Below are 18,377 nucleotides of genomic sequence, written 5' to 3' on the forward strand. Positions count from 1 at the left end.
ACTGATGAGTAGATAGACATCCAAGTGACTTCTTGTCTTGGTCACGCTCAGTACCGTTGTTCTCTAACAAGCACCTGCACTATCACTTCAGTGTCCCTACACTGTGGACTCGAGTCTCGTCCATCAATAAGAAAAGCGATTTGTGCACTAATCTCATCGGATCGATCACCGTCCTCGTGATGATCCATTGATCAGGAGCATTTAGAAATTAATCACTAATGACACATAACTCAAATTCTCAATCTTGAGAATATGCGTCATCATCTTATTAATTCCTTGGACGATTCATGGACACATAAGAACATGGATGAAAAGAATGCCCAATTTAATAAATTCATATTTAGGTCAAGTACAAATTTATGTCCAGAATAAAAAAATGCGTCAGCCAAATTGGCTTCTAGGGCATACTTCTAACAGTACCCTCCACCTTGTGGAAATCCATTCAGTGGAGAGTCCCCTCACCCATATGGTCTGTGTATCTAAGTGAGCGAGAGGATTCCCCTCAGGGATAGGAACCTCTAACTCCCTAAAGATCAGGGTGAAGAGCATACCATAAGGGAGACTCAATCTAGGCTTATCTAGGGGTTAACAAATGTAACTGTAGATGAGTTTTGGGAAGTTGAAAGGAATGTCATGTAAGATATAGAACATTAAGGCTAGGTCTTTTCTGAGATAAAGTCAAACCTACCAGTTTTGGAAAAAAGAGTCTGAGAAATGATACTAAGGAGGAGGTGCATTTCAGCTGAAAGCTGATTTGCAAACACCTCCTCTATGGGTGATTGAGGTGGTCTCCCTAGGATGGCCGTAAGGGCCTCAGTCCTATCGGTGGGGTGTGTGGGAGCAATCCCCTCTCAGAAGAGGTGGAGGACTCAAGCAATGAGATCCTCCGAGATTGAAACAGGGACATTTGCTACATTCCTTTGAATACCACTGCCACCCCGTGTGACGGTGCTATAGAATTCCTAGACTAACCCGGGATAGGTAGGAAGGTTTAGAAAATAGAAATATTCTAAACCTTGGGCCCTAAGGTGATGCCCTAATGTGAACCTTCCTGGGAGAGGAAGTCGAAATTGACCTTCCTTCCGGTGGAGACAACCCTCCCGGCGCACGGATGCGAGAAAATCGACCTAGGCGGAGAAGGAACCGGAGGTGGTGGCCTCACGGGTTCATTCCGCGCCTTAGACCGTCTCTCGGCGCCGCTCGCTGTGAGAGGTCTCTTCTGGCTAGGGACGACAGTTTTCCTAGGCATGTTGACCTACCCAAGGATGAAGAGGCGTGAAAAAGGAGGAAAAAACCGGAGAAACAATGAAGAAGGGAGTCGGAGACGACCGTGGGAGATGACTCTAGGGTTTTTAGAACAGTGACGGCCGAAAATAGGTTTTGGGAAACATCGGGTTTGTTTAGGGTTAAAAGACGGATTCCCGACCTTGAGTCAACTCAGTAAAGCACGTCGACTCGACTCGAGTGACTCCTGACATGCACGAGTCGACTCGCCCACAAGTCGATTCTTAATTCATTCGAGTCGACTCGAACTCTGGCACATATCCAAATCTCAGTTAATTCTGTTCAAAAGAGAGATATGAAATCTTTAGAACTTAAGGGAATGATTGTGATGATCACAGACGTTAAAATTCCTATATCCAACATAAGCTAATCATAAAAATAATGAATTAGAGAAGAGTATCACAGGAATAGATCAATCACTCCTAACTCTCTTCTAAGAATATAAAATCGATCTTCACTCAAGAATTTTTGAAGATATCAGGCAAGTTGATCATCAGTACATACAAATTCAAGCATCACATCACCATTTAAAATATATCTCTTATGAAAAGTGATGTCTTATCTCAAATGTGTTTATTCTTGAGGTGTTGAATAGATTTTAGTTAGATTTATAGCACTTGTGTTATCACAGTTTATGGAAATCTTATCTTGCTTAATGCCATATCTTCAAGTTGTTGCTTGATCCACAAATTGAGGCACAACAACTTCGCAGCAACATATTCGGCTTCCACCGGTAGTAGTGCACCGATTTTTGTTTCTTGCTAACCATGAGATTAAGTTCTCTCCTAAAAATTGGCATACCCGCTGTGCTTTTCTTATTTAGTTTACAACCAGCTAAGTCGGAATCAGTGTCTTACCCTATTAAGTTTATGCATTGATTCTTTAGAGTACCAATAACCTTATGGTCTTTTATTCCTATTAGATATTTAAAAATTCTCTTAACTGCAATTAGGTGTGATTCCTTAGATTAGATTGATACTTGCACACATGCTACACTAAACATGATATCAGGTCTACTTGCTGTAAGATAATATAATGATCCGATCATACCTCTATACAACTTTTTGATCTACTGACTTATTTGATTCATCTTTGTCTAGTTTGCATGATGAGCTCATGGGAGTGCAATGACTTGTTTCCATCCATATCAAATTTCTTTAGCATTTTCTTGATGTACTTAGCTTGATTGGGATGAAAATTCCCTTCTTAGATTGTTTGATTTGAAGTCTGAGGATGTAGTTCAATTCTTCCATCATGCTCATCTCAAATCACTCTGCATTTAATGTCAGTAAAGTGTTCGCAAAGACGATTGTTAGTAGCACCGAAATATATATCATCTACAATAATCTGCACTACTACAATATCTTATTTTTCTTTTTCAAAAACAAGGTTGTGTCTACATTCCCTGCTAGAAAATTCATAGTCTAATAGAAATTTGCTAAGTCTTTCATACCATGCTCTAGGAGCTTGTTTTAGACCATAAAGTGCTTTATTTAATTTGTAAACATGCTTGGAATATTCATGATTTCAAAACCTGGAGGTTGTTCTACATAAACCTCCTCATTAATATACCCATTCAAGAAGGCACTTTTTACATCCATTTGAAATAATTTAAAATCTTTAAAACATGCAAATGCTAGTAACAATCTAATTGCCTCAAGTCTAGCCACAGGAGCAAAGGTCTCATTAAAGTCTATACCTTCTTCTTGATTATAGCCCTTTGCTACTAGTCTAGCCTTGTTCCTAACCACAACTCCATTTTCATCAAATTTATTTTTGTACACCCATTTAGTTTCAATTATTGAGTATTCAAAGGGTCTTTCAACTAACTTCCATACTTTATTTCTTGTAAATTGGTTAAGTTTCTCTTGCATAGCATTTATCCAATTTACATCACTTTCAGCTTCTTCAATATTTTTAGGTTCCAGATGTGAAACAAATGCAAGATGATTATTTAAGTTTCTAAGAGAGGCTCTAGTTCTAACAGGTTAAAATAGATCATCTAAGATTAACTTTTAGGGTGACCGTGAGCATACCTCCAAGCTTTTGTAAGCCCATGTTCAGCAATTACCTCTTGGCTTGTTGAAGTCTCTTCAATTTGCTTCGGTTCATCCTCTTGTAAGGTCATGTTATCCATCTTTTCTTCAATTATTCCTGCATCATCATCAAAAGCTACTCTCTTGCTAAAGGAAGCATCATTAGACTCATCAAAAATAACATGAATAGATTCTTCAATAATAAGGGTTCTTTTGTTGAAGACTCTATATGCCTTACTTGATGTAGAATACCCCAAAAAGATATATTCATCATATTTGGAATCAAATTTACCTAAGTTATCTTTGCCATTATTATGAATGAAACACCTACAACCAAAATATAAAAGTAGTTTACTTTGGGCTTTCTATCTCTCCAAAGTTCGTAAGGTATTTTCTTTATAATTGGTCTCAATATAACTCTATTTAGAATATAACATGATGTGTTAATAGCTTCACCCCAAAAATACTTTGGAAGATCACTTTCACACAACATGGTCCTAGCTATTTTCTCTAGGGTTCTATTCTTTCTTTCCACAACTCCATTTTGTTGTGGAGTCCTAAGTGCAGAAAAATTATGAGTTATTCCCTTTTACTACAAAATTTTTTAAATAGATGATTTTCAAATTCCGTTCCATGGTCACTCCTAATAGCTATAACTGAAGTATTTTTTGCGTTTGTTACTTTCTTATGGAATTTCTTAAATACTGAAAATGCTTCATCTTTATGAGCTAAAAATATGATCCATGTGTATCTAAAAAATTCATCTACTATGACAAGACCATACTTGTTTCCACCAAGGCTTGTGGTCCTAGTTGGTCCAAAAATATCCATATGAAGTAGCTCAAGAGGTCTAGTAGCAGAGACACAATTTATGGACTTAAAAAAGCTTTTAGATTGTTTGCCAAATTGACATGCTCTACAAATTTTATTTTTCTCAAATTTCAGCTTTGGCAAACCAATCACAGAATCTCTTTTAATTAATTTAGATAATGTGTCCATGCTTGCGTGACCTAATTTACGATGCCATAACCAACTTGCCTCACTGAGCTTAGTATCATTAGCTACTAAGCAGTGGCTGTTTTTAGCAAGATCATCAAGATCTACTACATAAACATTGCCACGTTTTAGTCCTTTGAAAACTAAGCTATGTCAATTGAATTGGTTATGATGCACATAGATGGCTTAAACAAAACATCAAAACCATTATCGCATAATGACTAATGCTAAGTAAGTAATACTTGAGATCATCTACAAACCGAACATTATCAACAAAGGTTGAAGGTGTGATTTGTATTTTACCGATACCCATGATGTGATCTTGGTTATTGCCTCCAAAAGTCACCGCACCTCCTTTCTTAGACTCTAGGGTGAAGAATTGCTCCTTGTCATCCGTCATGTATCTTGAGCAGCCACTATTCAAGTACCAACAGTGTTTATTGAGCTTGGCTACAAGACACTCCTACACAAAGAAATCATATAGTCTTAGGTACCCAAGTTTTCTTGGGTCCTTCAAGGTTAGTTATGTAGGTTCCTTTTGGAACCCAAACCTTTTTAATCTTTCTTTTAAGTTTTGTTTTTCTATGGTCACACATATTAGCTTTATGTCCTACTTTTTCACAATAGAAACAGGTTACATCTTTAGCTTTACTTTCACCGGCTTTTACAAAGAAATTTTTAAGAAATTTTTGTTTGTTCTTAGGCTTATACCCTAAACCGGCTCTATTAAATACAGCTCTTTGACTATTAAGAATCATTTCTAGTTTTTCAGAGCTATAGATAAACTTCTCAACAACAGGTTTATATTTTTCAAGTTCTTTTGTTAAGTTCAGTTTTTCAGTTTTTAGTAAGTTTAAATCTTTTGTAAAGTTATCTTTTAGAGCTTGATTATTATTTTTAAGTTCTGAAATTTTCTTAGTTAGTCTTTATTTATCTTTAATTAAGGTACCAATTTTTTGAGTTAGCAATTGGTTACTTGTTTTAAGTTCTAAATTTTCTTTGACAATAGAGTTCTTATCCTTAATCAATTTATCATTTTTATGAATGTAGGATTGATTAGTTAGCTTCAATTCTTTGTTTTTAAGGTTTATTAACCTATATTCATCCATTAGTTCATTAAAGGCATCATACAATTCTTCAAAGGTAAAATCTAAATGTATTTCAGATATTACCTCATTTTCATTTGCCATAAAGCAGAAATTGGCCTTTTCCTCTTGTTCCTCTTCCGATGATGATGATAATTTATCGGAGTTAGTCCAGGTGGTGATAAGAGCTTTCTTCTTTTTGTACTTGTTGCTCTTCTTCAGCAAGGGACAGTCGGCTCTGAAATGACCCGACTTCTTGCATTCATAGCATCCGATTTTCTCACTTTTCCTTTTCTTATCTTTGTCCTTGTTGAAGGAACTCGAGGAAAACTCTCTTCTTATGGAGGGCTTCTTTCGATTGATGAATCTACTGAATTTCGCACAAGAAGAGCTTCTCTTCATCTTCCTCATTTCTTCTTCTTCACTGCTGTTACTGCAAGAAAGATCCTTGTTAGAAGAAGTAGATTTGAGGGGAATTACCTTTTTCTTATGGGAGGAATTCTTCCCTTCGCTGTGTTGTTTCATTGTGAGCCTTCATGCGTCATCTAGAGATCCAAGAAGGCTCCCCCGAGTGGCAAGCTTGGTTCAAAGTCTTTTGGGCTTCCTTGGGATTTGTTATGACCTTGGGCCTTTACCCCCCCCATGATCTTGGTAAAGAGCGAAGAATTTTTCTGACAAGAATCCCTGTTAGTATAAAACTTTTGCCAAAGGCTTTTTAAGCCGTTGACAAATATCAATAATCTTGTGAAACATGGCAAGAAATGGGTTTCATTAGACTTCATTTTATAAATAGTTCATATTGTGAACTTAGCATGTTAATTTTAAGATTTCTTTGACTTGATTTGTGCCCTCGTGGGTCACTTCAAGTCTATTGATGAGAGCACAAAAAGTACAATTTTCATACCATTTTAATTAGCATTATAGCTAATCATTATTGATAAAATTGATTAATTAATATTTTATTTATGTTTGAATGCAAGTAATCCAAGAAACCCAATAACATTGGGTTTGAGCCCAATGACCAGTAGCCCAAGCTCAACAAATTCACAGCCATCTGTGTCAATTCAAGCATCTCTGAGCAGGCATCTCAACTCCCCAAGCTCTTTGACTCAAAGCAAAACTTCCCAAAAGCAATCCATCCGAGTCGCCTCCGCATGCCATGCTCCCATCCATTCTCAGCAAATTAGCAACGTTCGACCTCCCAGCAGCATTCCAGCTTCTGCGATCTCAACACCCCAACGGTCATCCATGTTCCTTCATCCCATCCACCTGTGGCTTCCAACGAATAGAGCAAGCGTCCGTGAGGAGCTTCCCAGCATTTATCTCCATCCGAGTCTTCCTGTATTCCCAACCAGATCATTCCACCGTGTCTTATCCATTCTCAAAATTCTGCAACGTTCCCAGCCGAAGAGTCCAAGCGATTCGACTTCATCCCGCATCTCAAGCAACCGGATCATCCCCAAACCTCCACGCATCTCACCAGCACGCCTTCAACATGCTATAAAAGGAAGGAGGAGGACGGGAGCAAGAGCGAGGAGAGAGAGGATCTTACCAACCGGGCTTGGGAGGAGGGAGGGCATCCGGTGGACCATCGGGTGGAGGCAGAAGCAGCTGACGGAAGGGAAAGGGCGGCCAGCAGGATCCATCCGGGAGCATCTCCTCTTCCGATTTTCCCAGCCGGGCAAGAGAAGGAGGAGGCCTTCCATTTTGGGGATCATCCGGTGGAGGAAAAGGAGAAGGACACGGAGCAAGGGGGAGCCAACATCCACACCTTTCCAGCCGAGCAAGAGAGGAGAAGAGGCCACGGAGAGAAAACAGAGTGCCCTGTTTCTGAACCAAAGAAAGAAAAAAAAGGGATTTATGCTTTATTCTATTTATTCTATGCTAATCCCTTTTATAAAAATGCTTGCATCTCATATGGATAGCTAAATCTCTCTTAGCTAAGGCTAGGGAATAGCCTAGTATTTTTTCATGTATTCTTTTAATCATCAATTAAAATTTTAATATCATTTATGTGAGTGAATGTTTAGGAATTACTTTAAACTTATACATTTGTTTGATCTATTATTTCCCCCAGGGTATAACAGATGCTTAGAAATCCATGTAGTCTAAAGTAAAATTAATGCAATACTGTCCATAAAGATCCATTTATTTATGATTTTCACCGCTTTATTCTTCAGTTAGGTCTTCACTCAGATCTAAACTGAGGTAATAGGTGATTAAAAGAAATGCATGAAGAAGTACTAAGTTGAATCCCGATGCCTTAGTTATCCCAAGCTGAATATAAATTAGCCTTTAGTTTTTGTTCATAGTCAAATCCCTGTGGATACGATCTCGGACTCACCGAGAATATTACTTCGCTACACCCTATACTTGGGATATCCTACTTTTAATTTCTCTTTTAAAAAGAACAAGATAAAAATAGTAGCATGTTTTTGGCGCCGTTGCCGGAGATTTACAACGTGCGAATGAGAAAAAGGCTGCAAATTTCAATTTTTAATTTCTAGTTCTTCAATTTTTCTTTATTTTTAACAAGGTTGAAATTTCAAATCTTTTCAGATTCAAGGACGACACAAAGCGGGACCAGTAACAAGGAAGATCAAGATCACATTTTTGGATTTCCGGAGTGAACGAACTCCGGCCGTGAGTATTTAAATTAATTTTCCTGTTTTGTTCATACTAGTCCTATTTTTCCTAGATTAGAATTTTACTCTTGTTTAAAAAAAATAAAAAAAATTAATAATTAAATAATAATAAAATAAATAAAAATGAAAATTAAAAATTAAAAAAAAATTAGCTAGTTTGCTTGATCAACTATTCAAATGCAATTTAATGTCATGACATAAAATGTTAAAAATTTTTCTTGATTGTTGCATATAGTATAAAGCATTTGCATAAAATAATCTAAGGGCTGAACCCATTAAAAAGATAAGGTCGGAATTTCATCACTCGTCCTTAGCCCAAAAATCATCCCAGTGCATAAATATCCTAAGCCTAATTAAAATCAACTAGACATTGGCCCCTAAGGATATTCGAGCTCAATAGGACGAAGACCACTGAAAGTTGCACCAATTTCGCTCTATGGCCCTAGTCGATGTCTAGGCAAGCTTTGTCCCTCTAAGTGATTGAAGGAAGACAGTTTCTGTTCGAGGAAAGTGGGTTTTAAGTGGGACCTTTGCTACACGCATCATGACTCCTCCACTTACCTGGGAGCTTACCTGGTCGACTAAGGTTACTAGACCGGATTGGAGGCTTAGGTCTCCTCTTCAAACCAGTTAGGAGCTATCTAGAATATTTAAGAAAACATTAGAAATTGTTGGGTAATGTTTTAATGCATAATTTTAATTAAATTTTTGTTCGTGTGTTTGTTTAGATCTCTTTAGGTGGTGCTTGTACCAACCCCAAATAAAAAATAATAATAAATAAAAAATAATAAAATATATAAATAAAATAAAATTTCAGTATATGCTGTTGTGGGAGAGGGATAAAACGAATAGATTATTTCGAGTTGAATCAAGAGATAAAAATTTAATTGTTCAAAATTCAAATAATCAAATGGAAGATAATGGTAGTAATCAGGGAGATAATGAATTTCAAGATGACTTACCTATTAGAACGCTTCGTGATTATCAACAACCCACTAGGACCAGTACCCCATCCTGTATGGTTATTCCTACTGCTACGGGAGCTTTTGATATAAAACCAGAAATAATCCAATTACTCCCAAAGTTTCACGGACTTGATTATGAAAGTCCCTATTTGCATCTCAAAGAATTTGATGAAGTGTGTTCAACACTTCATTCAATGATGTCACTGAAGAGGTAGTTAAACTTAAGTTATTTCCTTTTTCTTTAAAAGAAAAAGCTAAGTCATGGTTACACTCCTTAAGGCCTAGGACCATAGCTACCTGGCAAGAAATGACAAGAGAATTTTTAAAGAAATTCTTCCCAACACATAAAACAAACACACTTAGAAGAAATATCATGAACTTTGCACAAAAGAATGGAGAGACATTTTTTCAGTGTTGGGAAAGATTTAAGGACCTTCTGCTTGCTTGCCCACATCATGGATATGAAATTTGGAGGGTCATTAGTTTCTTTTATGATGGTTTGTCCTCCAATATGAGACAATTTGTAGAAATGATGTGTAATGGTGAATTCATGAGTAAGGAACCAAATGAAGCCTGGGATTATTTTGATCTTTTAGCAGAAAATGCACAAGCTTGGGATACAACAGATAAAAATGAAAAATCTAAAAATAGCACCTAATGCAAAAGGAGGAATATATCTTATTAAAGATGATAATGATGTCAATGTAAAAATTGCTAATCTGACTAGGAAGGTTGAAGCCATGGAATTAAGCAAGGCCAATTTAGGAAAAGCACAAACTTTTGTTGAAAGTATATGTGAAATTTGTGAAAGTAATGCACATGTGACCAAGGATTGTCCTACAATCCCTGCTTTTCAAGAAGTGTTGCATGATCAAGCAAATTTCACCAATACTTATAAAAGACCATTTCCAGAAACATATAATCCTAATTGGCGAAACCATCCTAACTTTAGTTGGAAACATGGACCCACTGCCAATGAATCTCAAGGAAATTCTGTTCCTACTCCTTATGTGCCACCACATAGGAAATCCCTTGAAGATACTTTGCAAACCTTCATGCAAGGGCAGACTCAAATAAATCAGAATACAATGCAATCACTCCAAGAACTTAAAAATTCTGTAGGTAGAATTGATGCTCAACTCAATGTTAGAAAAAAAGGGACATTTCCAGCCCAACCTCAATCTAACCCAAAGGGTCAACATGAGGTCCATGAAGCAAGTTCATCCCAACCAAAATTTGAACAAGTTAAGTCTATCACAACCCTTTGTAGTGGAAAAATAATTAACAAAGAAATTCCAATGAAGGATGACAAACCTGAAAATCCATTGAGAAGAAGGATGAAGATGATAATGAACAAGATGATCCAATACCTCATCATAAAATAGTTGCTCCATTCCTCAGCGCTTGCTTGCGGCTAAAAAAGGAGTACCTGATCAAGAAATTTTGGATATCTTTAAACAAGTAAAGATTAACATTCCTCTATTAGATGCCATTAAGCAGATCCCATCTTATGCCAAATTTTTAAAAGATCTTTGTACCATAAAGCGAAAGCTTTACGTACAAAAGAAAGCTTTTCTAACTGAACAGGTGAGTGCTATTCTCAAACACAACACCCCACCTAAATATAAAGATCCTGGTTGTCCTACCATATCTTGCATCATAGGAAACTTCAGGATACAACGAGCCCTTCTGGATTTAGGTGCAAGTGTTAACTTACTGCCCTATTCAGTTTATGAACAATTAGGACTTGGTGAACTAAAACCCACCAAGGTTACTCTCCAACTTGTCGATCGATCTATAAAGATACCAAGAGGAGTAGTCGAGGATGTACTTGTCCAAATTGATAAATTCTATTTTTCAGTCGACTTCATAGTATTAAATACCCAGCCTGTCATGAATTGTACCACTCCAATACCTGCCATTCTAGGCCGCCCATTTCTAGCTACTTCCAATGCTTTGATCAACTGTCGAAATGGAATAATGAAAATGTCATTCGAGAATATGACTATAGATTTTAATATATTTAACATATGCAAACAACCCGATAATGACAATGAAAATGATGAAATTCATGGAGTTAATCTGATCGACTCCATTGTAGAAGATGCTCTTGTCCCATCTCTTTCTTCTGATCCTTTAGAAACATGCCTAACTCATTTTGGATATACAGAGATAAACCAAAACTTTAGAGAAATCAGTGTCATTTTAGATTCAGCTCCTTTGTTGGATACGGATAGGTGGAAATCTCGTTTTGAAGAATTGCCCACACGCAACAATAGTCCTCTACCATCTAGTGTTCAAGCACCTAAACTTGAGCTAAAACCTTTGCCATCTAAGCTCAAGTACGCATACCTTGGTCAAGAAGAGACTTTCCTGTGATCATATCATCCCAACTCGAACAAAGTCAAGAACTAAAATTATTAAAAATTCTCAAAGAGCATAAGGGAGCAATAGGGTGGACAATTGCTGATATCAAGGGAATTAGTCCCTCAATTTGCACTCATAGAATCCACCTAGAAGCTTATGCCAAACCTTCTCGTCAACCTCAACGTCGATTAAACCCAAACATAAAGGATGTGGTTAGGGCAGAAGTTCTGAAAACTTCTGGATGCGGGTATGATTTACCCAATTTCAGATAGTAAATGGGTAAGTCCAACCCAAGTGGTCCCGAAAAAATGCCAACAATGAATTAGTTCCAACTAGGGTCCCCCACTAGTTGGCGTGTATGCATTGACTATAGAAAACTTAATTCTGTCACTAGGAAGGATCACTTTCCTCTACCTTTTATTGATCAAATCTTAGAAAGGTTGGCATGTCATAAATTTTATTGCTTCCTAGATGGCTATTCCGGTTATAACCAAATTGCAATTGATCCTGAAGATCAGGAAAAGACCACTTTTACATGTCCTTTTGGCACATTTGCTTACAAGAGAATGCCTTTTGGATTATGTAATGCTCCTGCAACCTTCCAAAGATGCATGCTCAGTATTTTCTCTGACATGGTTGAGCATTTTTTGGAAGTCTTCATGGATGATTTTTTGGTTTTCGGCTCCTCTTTTGAAAACTGTGTGGACCATTTAAGGCTAGTCTTAATTCGGTGTGAGGAGAAGAATCTAATCTTAAACTAGAAAAAGTGTCATTTCATGGTAACTAGGAAAATTGTTCTCCGGGCATGTCATTTCATCTGAAGGGATTGAAGTAGACAAGGCTAAAATTGACTTAATTGCTAACTTACCCAACCCAAAAACTATCAAAGATATACACTCATTTTTGGGTCATGCAGGATTTTATAGGAGATTCATTAAAGATTTTAGCTCAATATCTAAACCCTTATGTAATCTCCTTCAAAAGGAAACCCAATTTGTGTGGTCTGAAGAATGTCAAAGAACTTTTGATAAACTTAAAAGCTTGCTGACCTCAGCTCCCATCATGCAACCACCTGACTGGTCGCTTCCTTTTGAAATTATGTGTGATGCTAGTGAATATGCAGTTGGGGTAGTTCTAGGGCAAAGAAAAGAAAGGAAGCCCTATGTTATCTACTATGCAAGTAAGACTTTAAATAGTGCACAAATGAATTACACCACTACGGAAAAGGAACTACTCGCCGTAGTATTTGTATTAGACAAATTTAGGTCTTACTTGATTGGATCCAAAATCATTATTTACACTGACCACGCTGCCCTTAAGTACCTTCTTTCAAAAAAGGATGCTAAGGCGCGTTTGCTTAGGTGGATCCTTCTACTCCAAAATTTTTTCTAGAAATAAGAGATAAAAAGGGGGTAGAGAATGTAGTGGCTGATCACTTGTCCCGTCTCATTCTTCCAGATTCCATAGACAATTCACCCATAAGAGACACTTTTCCTGATGAACAACTCTTTGGGATCACGTCGTCACCCTGGTTTGCAGACATTGCAAATTTTCTTGTCACGGGTGAACTCCCGATTCATTGGGAATGAACAGGACAAAAGAAAATTTCTGACCGAAATAAAAAATTTCTTCTGGGTATGATCCTTATCTTTTCAAATACTGCCCAGACCAAATTATTAGGAGATGTGTACCTAATGATGAATTTATTAGTGTCATTTCCTTTTGTCATTCTGAAGCTTGCGGTGGTCATTTCTCTGCTTAGAAAACAGCTGCAAAAATTTTACAATGCGGTTTCTATTGGCCCACCTTGTTCAAAGATTCCCATAACTTTTGCAAAGCTTGTGAGCGTTGTCAAAAGTTAGGTAGGATAACTCGTAGGAATATGATACCCCTCAATCCAATTTTAATTATCGAAATATTTGATTGTTGGGAATAGATTTTATGGGTCCATTTCCTCCTTCATTCGGAAATTTGTACATTTTAGTAGCTGTAGATTATGTCTCCAAATGGATTGAGGCAATTCCTTGTAAGGCATAATGACCATAAAACTGTTTTAAAATTTTTAAAAGAAAACATTCTCTCTAGATTTGGAACGCCCTCGAGCCATCATCAGTGATGGGGGTTCACACTTCTGTAATAAGCCTTTTGAGGTTTTAATGCGAAAATATGGGATCACCCATATCGCCACCCCTTATCCTCCACAAACAAGTGGACAAGTTGAAGTATCCAATCGATCAATTAAGAATATTCTGGAAAAAACGGTTAATCCAAATCGCAAAGACTGGTCTTTGTGTTTAACTGATGCACTTTGGGCTTATCGTACTGCTTTTAAAGGCCCGATTGGTATGTCTCTGTACCGTCTTATTTTTGGTAAACCGTGTCACTTGCTTGTGGAATTGGAGCATAAAGCCTACTGGGCTATTAAGAGATTTAATTTTGATATGGATAAGGCTAGTTCACTACGCAAACTTCAACTTAACGAACTAGAGGAAATCAGAAATGAAGCATATGAGAATGCTCGAATTTATAAGGACAAAATGAAAGTCTTTCATGATAGAAATATTGTAAGGAAAATGTTTGAGCCTTCCCAGAAAGTTCTATTGTATAATTCAAGACTTCATTTATTTCAAAGAAAATTGAGATCTAGGTGGACCGGCCCATTAGTTAAAACTGTTTATCCGTATGGAACCGTTGAGATAGAGAATCCAAACACCGGTAATATTTTGAAAGTAAATGGCCAACGTTTGAAGTTATTTTTGGACAACTTTACTCCAGAGGTTGAATCGACCAATCTGGGAGATCCTGTTTATCAGGATTGATCTCTATATCTGCTAGAGATCCTCTGTTTGTACATAATTTGTATCTCTTTCATTTTCTATTGATATGACAATTTGTGAGCAACAACAGTGTGCAGTCATTCTATCAGGTAAATTCTAACCTTCAGCCTTATTATCCTTCATATAATTATTAATGCCATATTTCACGCATTCATGTTGAAACATTGGGGACAATGTTGAAATTAAGTTGGGGGGAGAGATTACTATATTTTTCTATATATTATACCAATTGGTCATATCTTTCAAAAAAAAATAAAAAATAAAAATAAAAAAATAAAAAAAATAAAAATAAAAAATAATATATATATATATAATAATAATCATAGTAATAATAATAACAAACATATATTTTTGTTGCATTTAATTACCACTTTAGTTTTTTCAAAGAAATAAACATGTGCAACTATTAAGGCAAGAAGCATATTATGACTTATTAGAGACCTATTATTAGATCCCCACACAAGTATTCAATGATAATAGGAAGACCTCAGGAGTTTCACTTGTGTTACCTATTTGTTTGTTACCTTATTCGCAAGAGAAGTACGAGTGTCCTTGTCCTAAAGTTTATTATTTGGTTTTCACATAAAAATAGAGTTTGAATTCCCGGCTAGATTATCTGGTGCCTTATGTTCTGACCTTGGTTGACCTATAGTCACAATACAGTCACGTTACATATGTATATAAAAAAAAATAAAAAAAAAAAGAAAAAAAGAGAGAGAAATAATACAGTTTGTCTTCACTGAGTAACCGGGCCTCTTACCTACAAAGCAGCGAGTGTTCGCGTAAAAAGGTGAAAATGACTGAAATAAGTGATTAGTCTGGCCTTATGGCGTAGTCTGGTTCGAGTAATTAAGTCTGAGGGGTGTTTCACCTAATGCCTTGAGCCAACTGGATCAAGAGTCATTGACCCAAAGCTCGTTACATGGACCTTACTAGAGCCTAATTGAGTTGGACTGTTGTAGTCACTGTGCAAAAAAAAAAAGAAAAAAAATATTAAAATAAACATGAGTGGGTTAGTTAAATTAAAACCAAGTGACTTGTGGATGACTGGTTTGACTTCATTGTTTTAGAACTCTGTGTACCTGGGATGTCTAGTTGGGATTGATAGCTTCATTTTTATATGCAAACCATTCTGGACAAAATAACATGTGATATTCGGAAAATTTAGTGGGTCGGGAGCTAACAAATGGTAGTTAACACTTGTGAATTTGAGTAGTGCACCTAGAACTCAAGGGGTACCCAATTGTGGTGGAGGTATAGGTATTCTGAAACGTGACATTCACATATGCCTTAAGGGTTGCTATGTCTTAGAGTATCTTTTAAAATGATGTTTGTGGATATCATCACTGCAAACCCTCACGAGACAACACTCGTCCACTAGGGTAACCTAGGGGTTTAACGGCTTGTTGCACGTGCTAAGTGCAATCGTAATGCTCTACGAAAGTGAGTATTTATTTTAATTCATGCATATTGATATATATTAATAAAAATGAACAATACTTTTGCACTCTCATTTTATCATTTTCACACTAAATTGCTAGAGACTAGCAATAAGCTAGTTGGGGGGTGTGATGAGAGCACAAAAGTACAATTTTCATACCATTTTTAATTAGCATTATAGCTAATCATTATTGATAAAATTGATTAATTAATATTTTATTTATGTTTGAATGCAAGTAATCCAAGAAACCCAATAACATTGGGTTTGAGCCCAATGACCAGTAGCCCAAGCTCAACAAATTCACAGCCATCCGAGTCAATTCAAGCATCTCTGAGCAGGCATCTCAACTCCCCAAGCTCTTTGACTCAAAGCAAAACTTCCCAAAAGCCATCCATCCCAGTCGCCTCCCGCATGCCATGCTCCCCATCCATTCTCAGCAAAATTAGCAACGTTCGACCTCCCAACAGCGTTCCAGCTTCTGCGATCTCAACACCCTAATGGTCATCCATGTTTCCTTCATCCCATCCACCTGTGGCTTCCAACGAACAGAGCAAGCGTCGGTGAGGAGCTTCCCAGCATTTATCTCCATCCGAGTCTTCCCGTATTCCCAACCGGATCATTCCACCCCGTGTCTTATCCGTTCTCAAAATTCTGCAATGTTCCCAGCCGAAGAGTCCAAGCGATTCGACTTCATCCCGCATCTCAAGCAACTGGATCATCCCCAAACCTCCACGCATCTCACCAGCCACGCCTTCAACATGCTATAAAAGGAAGGAGGAGGACGGGAGCAAGAGCGAGGAAGAGAGAGGATCTTACCAGCCGGGCTTGGGAGGAGGGAGGGCATCCGGTGGACCATCGGGTGGAGGCAGAAGCAGCTGACGGAAGGGAGAGGGCGGCCAGCAGGATCCATCCGGGAGCATCTCCTCTTCCGATTTTCCCAGCCGGGCAAGAGAAGGAGGAGGCCTTCCATTTTTGGGGATCATCCAGTGGAGGAAAAGGAGAAGGACATGGAGCAAGGGGGAGCCAACATCCACACCTTTCCCAGCCGAGCGAGAGAGGAGAAGAGGCCACGGAGAGAAAACAGAGTGCCCTGTTTTCTGAACCAAAGAAAGAAAAAAAAAAGGGATTTATGCTTTATTCTATTTATTCTATGCTAATCCCTTTTATAAAAATGCTTGCATCTCATATGGATAGCTAAATCTCTTTAGCTAAGGCTAGGGAATAGCCTAGTATTTTTTCATGTATTCTTTTAATCATCAATTAAAATTTTAATTCATTTATGTGAGTGAATGTTTAGGAATTACTTTAAACTTATATATTTGTTTGATCTATTATTTTCCCCCAGGGTATAACAGATGCTTAGAAATCACTGTAGTCTAAAGTAAAATTAATGCAATACTGTCCATAAAGATCCATTTATTTATGATTTTCACCGCTTTATTCTTCAGTTAGGTCTTCACTCAGATCTAACTGAGGTAATAGGTGATTAAAAGAATGCATGAAGAAGTACTAAGTTGAATCCCGATGCCTTAGTTATCCCAAGTTGAATATAAATTAGCCTTTAGTTTTTGTTCATAGTCAAATTCCTGTGGATACGATCTCGGACTCACCGAGAATATTACTTCGCTACACCCTATACTTGGGGTATCCTACTTTTAATTTCTCTTTTAAAAGAACAAGATAAAAATAGTAGCATCTATCCCATATCTCTTTTGCATAATTACAAGTAGAGATTCTATTGAATTCATTAGGATCCAAGGCACAATAAAGAACATCATTGCTTTGGCATTTAGTTGTGCCTTCCTTCTATCATTATTATCCCAATCTTTTTCAAGCTTGGGTATAGCAATGTTATCACATAGATGGAAGGAATATGTGGTCTATTAATTATGATGCTCCAAACATCATAATCTTGGGCTTGGATAAATATCCTCATTCTAGTCTTCCAATAGGGATAGTTAGCTCCATTGAACAATGGAGGCCTATTGGTGGATTGCCCCTCACTAAGGAAAGATCCAAAAGGGGTTGTCATCTTAATCTTTTACTCTTTTAAGGATTGGAACACCAATCGATATGAGAGCACCTGCTTTGATACCACTTGTTGCCCAAGGAGACAACTCAAGAGGGGGGGTGAATTAGGTTTTAATTAAATATTGATCAATTAAAAATATGATGAGTAATTAGCTAAATCTATTGCCAGCGAATTAGTTAGATTACTAGATGCAGTGAGTGAAGAGAGTGAAAGAGACACGAAGCAATACAAACATAAAAGATTTATAGTGGTTCGGAGCCAACTCTTGCTCCTACGTCCACTCCCCAAGCCACATTTAAGAGTTCACTATAATTCCTCGAATTACAGCCGGTTGTTTTACAAGCTCACAACCCAACTTGTTGTTTTCATGAGGTTACAACGAACTCGATCGGTTTTCACAGGCTCACTGACTAAAACCAACCGATTGTTTTTTCGGGTTACAATCAAACCCAGTTGGATTTCTCCGGTTCACCAACCACAACCTTACACCGTTGGTTTTATCTTTAGCTTACTAACAAACCCTACAACCCTTGATTCAATCTTCTGATTGAATCAAGTAAGAAAAACAAAGTTTAAGAATTCACAAAGAAAGCTTCTAAAAAGCAAGTGTGAGAACAATATAAGCAAAGTAGAGTTAGAAGTCCTCAAACAGATTTTAGATGAGAAAATGGGAGCTTCTCGATTTCTAA

At 37.3% G+C, this 18,377-nt stretch overlaps 1 long non-coding RNA gene and 1 other non-coding gene across 2 annotated transcripts in view; one reads left to right on the forward strand and one right to left on the reverse strand.

The window, feature by feature from the left end:
- The window catches only part of LOC120105317, a 76,325-nt gene that overhangs the window by 55,893 nt on the left and 2,055 nt on the right, over positions 1-18,377 (forward strand). The gene's annotated exons all lie outside the window — the stretch shown is intronic.
- LOC113463333 lies at positions 9,367-9,473 on the reverse strand. The gene has a single exon (XR_003387430.1). It is a non-coding gene; the product is annotated as a small nucleolar RNA R71 (small nucleolar RNA).

The sequence above is a fragment of the Phoenix dactylifera genome, unplaced genomic scaffold, assembly GCF_009389715.1.
Source record: "Phoenix dactylifera cultivar Barhee BC4 unplaced genomic scaffold, palm_55x_up_171113_PBpolish2nd_filt_p 000256F, whole genome shotgun sequence".
Lineage (NCBI taxonomy): Eukaryota > Viridiplantae > Streptophyta > Magnoliopsida > Arecales > Arecaceae > Phoenix > Phoenix dactylifera.